The sequence below is a fragment of the Pinus tabuliformis genome, chromosome 5_2 (assembly GCF_031772625.1).
Source record: "Pinus tabuliformis cultivar Carrire ecotype Pingquan chromosome 5_2, CPIR1, whole genome shotgun sequence".
Taxonomy (NCBI): Eukaryota; Viridiplantae; Streptophyta; class Pinopsida; order Pinales; family Pinaceae; genus Pinus; species Pinus tabuliformis.
In genome coordinates this window covers 238,417,350-238,425,265 of record NC_142306.1, presented here as the reverse complement: position 1 = coordinate 238,425,265, position 7,916 = coordinate 238,417,350, and the positions used below count along the sequence as shown (strand labels likewise).

Here is a 7,916-nt window from a genome sequence, read left to right as displayed (position 1 = left end):
TTTTTATATTTAAAATGAGTCAAAAAAATCCATAAAGAAAAATTATTATTAACAAAAACCAAATATATATTTAAAATGTGTACGGTCTATTTTTTTTAAACGAAAAATATTTTAAATTTTTATTCAAATCCGAATTGGTTAATTATATGCAGACCTCATCAACCTGACCTGAAAATATCATATATTAAATGAATGATGCGCATTGTTCCACTGGAATTTGATTAAAAATAAATCAATGAAGAGGCATTAAAATTTTGATTACTCCTTCATCTTAGTTGTTTAATAGGTTTAATTTATATTTAGGTAATAACTGGACAAATGGCAGTGTCTCTTATAACCAGATAGATTGCCTCAAAGTTACCCTTCAATGCACTGGTAACACTCTCGTCGATGAACCAGAAATAATTTTAATGATAAAAAGTGATATTAGTTTACATGTAAACCAGTTTTGAAATCCAGTGGTTTCAATTTACCTTTAAAAAATGAAATGAAAAACGAAGTTTAAAAGAAAGATGTCATCCCACGTTTTCAAGCTTGCTTACGGAAGCGATGACGTTTGCACAATGCCGTCATTAACTTCATCTTCACTGAGGAGAGAATGGAGTGAAGGCGTGGGGCGACAGAATAAAATGATATGTCCGGAGCGAAGCGAGATACCCATCATACTCTTCCCTGTTACTTGTACTCAGTTACCCTGAACACCCATGGAAAGCCGTAAGCCCCACGTTGCTATCGGAATGGGCCATCTCATTCCTTTCGCTGAACTCGCCAAACGCCTCGCCAGCAGCCATGGACTCTCCATCACCTTCATCACCAGCAAATGGATGTTCTCGCCTGCTCTCATGGCTGCTTATTCGGAGTCCATGGCGTCCTCGGGTCTCGACATCAACACCATCCAGCTGCCGGAGGAGGAGATAGAGGGCGCAGAACATCTGAAAATAGAAACTTACATATCTAAACTTTTGGAGAAATCGAAAGGATCAGTGAAAAATGTTCTAACATCCCTCGTCCACTCTGCCTCTCCCGTCTCTGCTTTCATCACTGATGTTTTCTGCTCCACTATGTTCGGTGTGGCCGCCGAGCTCTGTATACCCACATACGTATTCTTCACTTCCACTGCTTCTATGCTTTCAGTCACGTTATCTCTTCCAAAGCTTGTCTCGGAGATTCCGCCGATCCCTGGCAGTGATATGCCGACTCCCTTTCAGGACAGGTCGGATGAAGGCTTTTACTGGATCCTCCACCATTGCTCACGTCTGTGGGAAGTAACGGGCATTTTGGTAAACACGTTCGAGGAACTAGAGCATGAAGCGATCAAAGCTCTTGTGGAAGGAAAGATATCTAATCCCACGGAGGAGATTCGTCGAATGCCCCACATTTATCCAGTTGGGCCCCTCATCTCATCATCGCCGCTTCAACTCAACGATGAACTTGTGGAAAACGGACGGGCGGATTGCCTCAAGTGGTTAGACAATCAGCCGCCTTCCTCGGTTCTCTTCGTTTCTTTCGGAAGCGGAGCCGCTCTGCCCAGGGCTCAGGTGACCGAACTCGCCATGGGATTGGAAGCAAGTCAACATCGCTTTCTGTGGGTGCTCCGCAGTCCGTCCAGCAGCTTTCTGTCCATCGAGGAAACAGAGCTTTCCCAACTGTTACCCGAGGGATTCGAGAGTCGAACCCGAGACCGAGGACTTGTTGTTGCTTCATGGGCGCCTCAGATTCCTGTTCTCTCTCACCCATCCACCGGCGGTTTCCTTTCTCACTGTGGCTGGAATTCTGCCCTGGAGAGCATCTCACATGGAGTGCCGATTATCTGTTGGCCTCTTTTTGCGGAACAGAAAATAAACAGCCTTCTACTGATGAAAGAGTTTAAGGTGGCAATCGCAGCAAAGATGGAAAGCGATGATTTCGTAAAGGGAGGAGAAGTGGAGAGAGCAGTTAGGGAGTTGATGGAAGGAGAAAGTGGGATGAGGGTAAGGGCGAGAGCAAGAGAATTGAAGGAGAAGGCCATGAATGCGTTGAAAGAAGGGGGCAGTTCGTACAAAGCCATGGCCGCTGTAGTGTCTGACTGGAGAACGAACGCAGCAAACTCGGCAGCCAACGCATGATTTCCAGTAGCGATGAACAAACTCCAGTCAGGAATTCTGTAAGCCTACAGTTCTCATCAATCCCAATGTAACACCTTGCCCTGCATAGTATGATAGTTTTATTTTACTTAGATTAGAAGAAAAAGGAATAAAGTGAGGGAAAATATATGAGACCTGTGGACATTGTCGCCACCACATAAAGGCCACAGACTAGTGAACCCATGGCAAATGGGCTGTGCTATGCTGTTTTCTCCTATTTTTATGATTATTTTATTTTGTGTTTTGATTTTTAAGATTCATGTATGTAGATTCTGGTTTAGCAACGTACCCTCATTTCGACCATTCAAGATGGGTAAATACTAACCAACGTACCCCCTCATTTCGACCATTCAAGATGGGTAAATACTCTACAAAATGAGGATTTTCTGAATATAAATAGGATTTCGAATAAAGTAATCAATTTCTCTTTCCCTTGGCGCTCTTGAATTTACATGACATGTAATCATGAGTATTTACTCTAATATAATTATAATATAAAATTAAGGAATTTTTAACTTTTGAATATGCATGCCATCACTATCATTTTGTATTTACGGTCATTAATATAATTAATGCAATAAGGAATTTGTAACTTTTCTGTGCAACAATCATACATTTTGGAATTTAAGAATGTAAGATTAAGATACAACAAACCATTCTGCCAAGATTTCGAGTTTTTATGTGTAATTTTACTGTTATAAATTAACTTTTCTGTGCAACAACCATACATTTTGGAATTTAAGAATGTAGGATTAAGATACAACAAACCATTCTGCCAAGATTTCGAGTTTTTATGTGTAATTTTACTGTTATAAATTTTGAGATTTTTTTGTTTGGTGATACAATATTAAATGATATTATGATTATGATTTTGATATTTTAAAATAATTTTTAATTATAATATTTTTAAAAATCATTAAAAATATATAAACATTGTAAATTACATCATTCAATAATATTTTAAACGGTATATAATTAAACAACTAATTATTACCTATAAAATTGTAACCTTCCCCTGGCTGTATAAAAGTCAAAGCATTAAGAATTTGATATCATCTTATAATCATCCTCGTTAACCTATAAATATAAAATTTTAGCGCAGATTTAAGATGTTAAACCCATTAAACATGGGGATGAAAAGTAGCCTACTAAATTTGGTTATTGTTTATATATTCACTTCTTCTTTACTGAAGAAGATTTGGTGGTTTTTTGTAAGATTATTTTATATGATTGAGTCCAGAGATAGGTTCATTCTACAACCTAATTTGATGTGGCTTATTTTACAACCCAATATGATGTATAACACTATAACACTATCCGTGTGTCATCAAAATTAAATTGAAATTTTGCATCTGTCATCAAAATTGAATTGAAATTTTGCATGTCCACTAAAATAAAAATTATGAATTGAATCCCTCTAAACTCATGTTAAATCCATATTTAATATAAATTTATTCTAATTTAAATAAATATAAATGAAAAAAATATTATATATTTTAATTTTAATTTAATTAATTATTTATTAAAGAAAAATAAATTTATATTTTTTTAACAAATTTGATCAATTATTTTAATAGATATATTTTTTTTAATTCCTCATTGCAAATTATTTTTCATAAAGATGTAAAAATGAAGAGAATCGTGGTACTTCCAATTGACCTTGACCTTATATACTTTCTATGTACCTTCTCAAAGAGATTAAAAAAACTAAAAAAAAATGTAACTCACTTATTAGAGTTTAATTAAGATGTTTTTCGATGTAGGAGGAGGATGATATGTTACTATTTTTTCAATAATCTCGCACAGATTTTAGAGAATTAGAACAATAAACAACAATGATTCATTTTTTTTATGAGGAAATCACGAGTCAAAAAATATATGGTGAAAAAAGAAATCTCATTGTATGGTGAAAATTCTATGTAATAAAAGTTAATAAAGGTAAAATAATAACTATGGTTATCGGACATTTTTTCCAAGTTGAATGTTGTGCAAGACATTTTAGTGTGGGTGTTCATCTGGTTTATTATGGCTAAAGAAATTCGCAAAGACTTTGGAAAGGAAAAATGACATTAATTGGAAATTTATTTATGAAAATAATGGAAATTAGGAGAAAATTAATTGGCAATTTATTTATGAAAATAATGGAAATTAAGAGAAAATGAAGGTGAAAAGTCACAGGTTACATGTGAGGAGGAAAATGAAGGAAAATAATGGAAAATGAAGAAAATAGAGGCCACATTAATAAAAAAGCTTCTGAGGATTAGTTCATGGCTTTTGGTCAGTTCAGTTTTGGAGTCTTCTCTCTATTCTCTCTCTCTCTCACTCTTGGACACTTAGAGTTTTCTTGGAGCACTTCAACATTGGATCAAGAAAGGTAAAGAAGGCAAAGAGGAAGCAAAGATCAAGCAAGGAAGAGCGGGATCGAGCAACTACAACAGGTTTACTTGCAGGTATCGATTTTCATGTGTGATTTACTTGCTAGATTTGGCATGCATGGTTATGTGTGTGTGTTCTTGGTTCTCTTGCTATCATGGGCATGGTTTTTGCCAGGTGTGATAGTGTTCTTCATCCTTGCCTTCCCATTTCCAAATAGCCATGGGGAGATGGGGTTCTCATGTTTTCGTTGAGCTGGATTGCCGAATGGATTTGAAGTTGAGTGAGGTGGATCTTTGAATGAGAGAACACATGGCCTAGTGATCCTTGAACCAAAATGTGGATTGCGGTAAAGCCATTGGCCTAGTGACCCCTAAATCGGACTGTGGGTTGCAGTAAAGCCAAATATTGTGTGTCTTGGTGGGTTATGGCTTAGTGATCCAGTGGGGATTACAGTAAAGCCTGGTATTATGTGTTTATTGTTTATGGCCGAGTGATTTGGTGAAGATTGCGATAAAGCTTGATTCTATTGATGAGGGTGAGGTGGTTTAACCTCGGGAAGACCTGGTTGGTTCTTTTGGTTTGAGTCACACATTCATGCTTGGAATATGGCACAGGGGTGATTGGTTGAAGAAAGACTTGACTCATCCAATCTACAGTCGGGTGGAACATGGTATTCCCATACCGGGTTGGCTTTTGCATTCATTAATAAGAGTTCATTTCCTTAGTATTTTATGAGAAAATGTACTAGTTCATATATGGCACTTATGGTTGTTGCATCCTCATTATTTTTGTTGTTTATATGTTGGTTATGAATATGTTTATGACAATGAAAATGTATGGTTCTCATCATGTTCTGATTTGTAAATTATTGATCAATGAACCTATGACCTAATAAAGACAATGCAACTAATGTGATCAAGCATCAATGCTTCTTAGCGATTCTCAGATAAGTATAAGACCCTTATGCTCATATTTGTTGTTTAAACCTGTAGAATACATATTTATGACATGTTTGACAAAATGTATGTCATGGCTAGTAGTGATCCAGTCAATTCTTTGTTCAAGAATTTGTATTGGCATCATTGTCTCTATGTTTCTTTTCATTTTTGTAAATTCCATGAAGTTCTAGGCAGTGACTTAGTCTTAGCCCTAGATTTTAGCCTTAAATCTCATAGTCGCTAGCATAGCATTGGCAGAAAAAGGTTACAATCACACTCAGGCAGACTCATGGGAGCAACTGGGACCCTCAGTCACTTGGAGGGCTTGGCAAGGGAGCGATTGGGGCTCTAGGTCCCTGAAATGTTGAGTTTCCTTAGGGGTTAATCACCTAGAAAGGTGGGGTATCTCATGGAGGTTTTGTAGGATTTGTGGATGGTCATTTTGGTTGTGTTTTGTCGGTTCCACTTCCTTAAGGTGACCTAGGAGTTTGAATCAGATCATGGTAGCCTCTTGTCACATGTTTACCATGGTTCGCCGGTTACTTGGGTAGATGTGGGAGGAGGGTGTTACAGAGTGGTATCAGAGCATTGTTCACCCCTTGAACTAGATGGGCGATGTGTTGGTCATGCATTCACATCGGTTGCATATGTATTCTCATGTTTGTGGTCTATGTATTGGTTGTGTATGCATGGTGTTGGTTATGGTTGCAGTGGTGTTTCCATGTGAAAAGTTAATGCCATTGTTGTTGGATGTATTTATCATGAGTTTATGTTCGTTATGCATTGAATATGCATGTCAATGTTTGTATGTATTGTGTATGTGTGTGTATCATACATATTTGTTATTCATGCAATGATATGGTTATAGTTTCCATGCATGAGGTTATGATGTGTGGTGGGTATGGTCATGCATTAATGACTGGATAATGGTTGAGATGATGATTAAATTTTGATATGATTATGTTTATATATGTATTATGCTAATCTGGTTGGTCTTGCAGATGAGATATCATCCCTGAGTTATACTAAGGTACATTGGTTTGTTTATGATTTGGTTTAGCTAACATAGTATGTCTTGCAGGAAGAGATCAAGATGACCAGCAAGATGGTATACTACAAAGATTCTCCCTATGAATTAGATGAGCAGCGTGGTGTTGGGAACTCTTCTAACTTAGTAGACACATTGAGGAGTTTGAAGGAATAAATAAGGGGTTGTAAAGCAGATAATGACATAATCATGTAGGCACAGAAGAAACAAGAAGAAGTCAATGCAATAATTCTTCGGAGTTTGTTAGAATTGCAGAGACAAGGACCACTCTGAGTCAACTATGGACAAGATAATGGGACTAATGGGGCATATGGAAGTAGGTCTCATGGTCGTCACAAGTTAGATAGAGATGACACAATAAGATATGGTAGATTCTTGGATACTTCGGATAGGAGAGATGATGGACACATGTACTATTCTAGTTCTGGTTTTGACAAGCACTATGATCGTCATCCTTATCACCCTTATAGGAGGAGTGATAGGGGATACTTGCTAGATGAGTTAAAGAAAGCGAAGCCACTTACTTTTGATGGAGAGTTGAAGAATCTTGAGGATGCAGAGGCTTGGATACTTGGCATGAATAACTTCTTTAAATTGCATGAGTATACAAAGAATATGAAGGCCAGAATAACTATCTTCATCCTGAAAGGTAAAGCAAACATCTTGTGGGAAGATGTAAAATGGATCAGAGACATTAGGACAAAGGAGTTGAGTTGGCATGAATTCAAGAGACTCTTCATAAAGAAGTACTTGTCGAAAAGGTACTATGACAACAAAGACAAGGAATTCTATGAGCTCAAAATGGGATCGATGATAGATGAGGAGTATACGACCAAGTTCTTGGAGCTATTGAGGTATGTACTATATCTTAAAGATGAAAATGCTAAAGTTCAGAGATTTGTCAATGAATTTCCATTAACATTTAGAGATCGGATTGAGTATGATGAGCCTCGGTCACTTGAGGAAGTTATTGGAAAACTAAAGCATTTTTATGAACAGTCAAAGCGTAAGACAAAATCTCAGCAAAGGATGGAAAGGGAAAGATAAAAGTAAAGGTAAATGGAAGCCGAAAAGAACAAGGCCTCAGAATGCAGAAGAAAAAGAGAATGTTGCACCACATAAGAAGTTAAATGCAGCTAGATAGGGACATGGGGCACAACAAAATAATAAAGGTGATGGTACAGGACAGTTGGAGTGTTGGACATGTGGTAAGGAGCATCTTAAGAGGGATTGTTTGCAAAATCAAAGTTCTAGGCCTCATGTCTATATTGCATAGGAGGCGCAGATTGTTGGGGATGTTGGGCAAAGTATTCCTCGTATCTATGCAGTGCTAGATAATAAGAAGGCAAATCATAAGGCATCTATCATTGAGATGGACAATAAGCTTTGTGATCAAGTTGTTTCTATCTTGATTGACCCTAGATCGAATTA

At 37.1% G+C, this 7,916-nt stretch overlaps 1 pseudogene; it reads left to right on the top strand.

The window, feature by feature from the left end:
- Nucleotides 1–704: 704 nt before the first annotated feature.
- Nucleotides 705–2,410, top strand: LOC149158423 (UDP-glycosyltransferase 72B1 pseudogene; annotated as a pseudogene).
- Nucleotides 2,411–7,916: the final 5,506 nt, after the last annotated feature.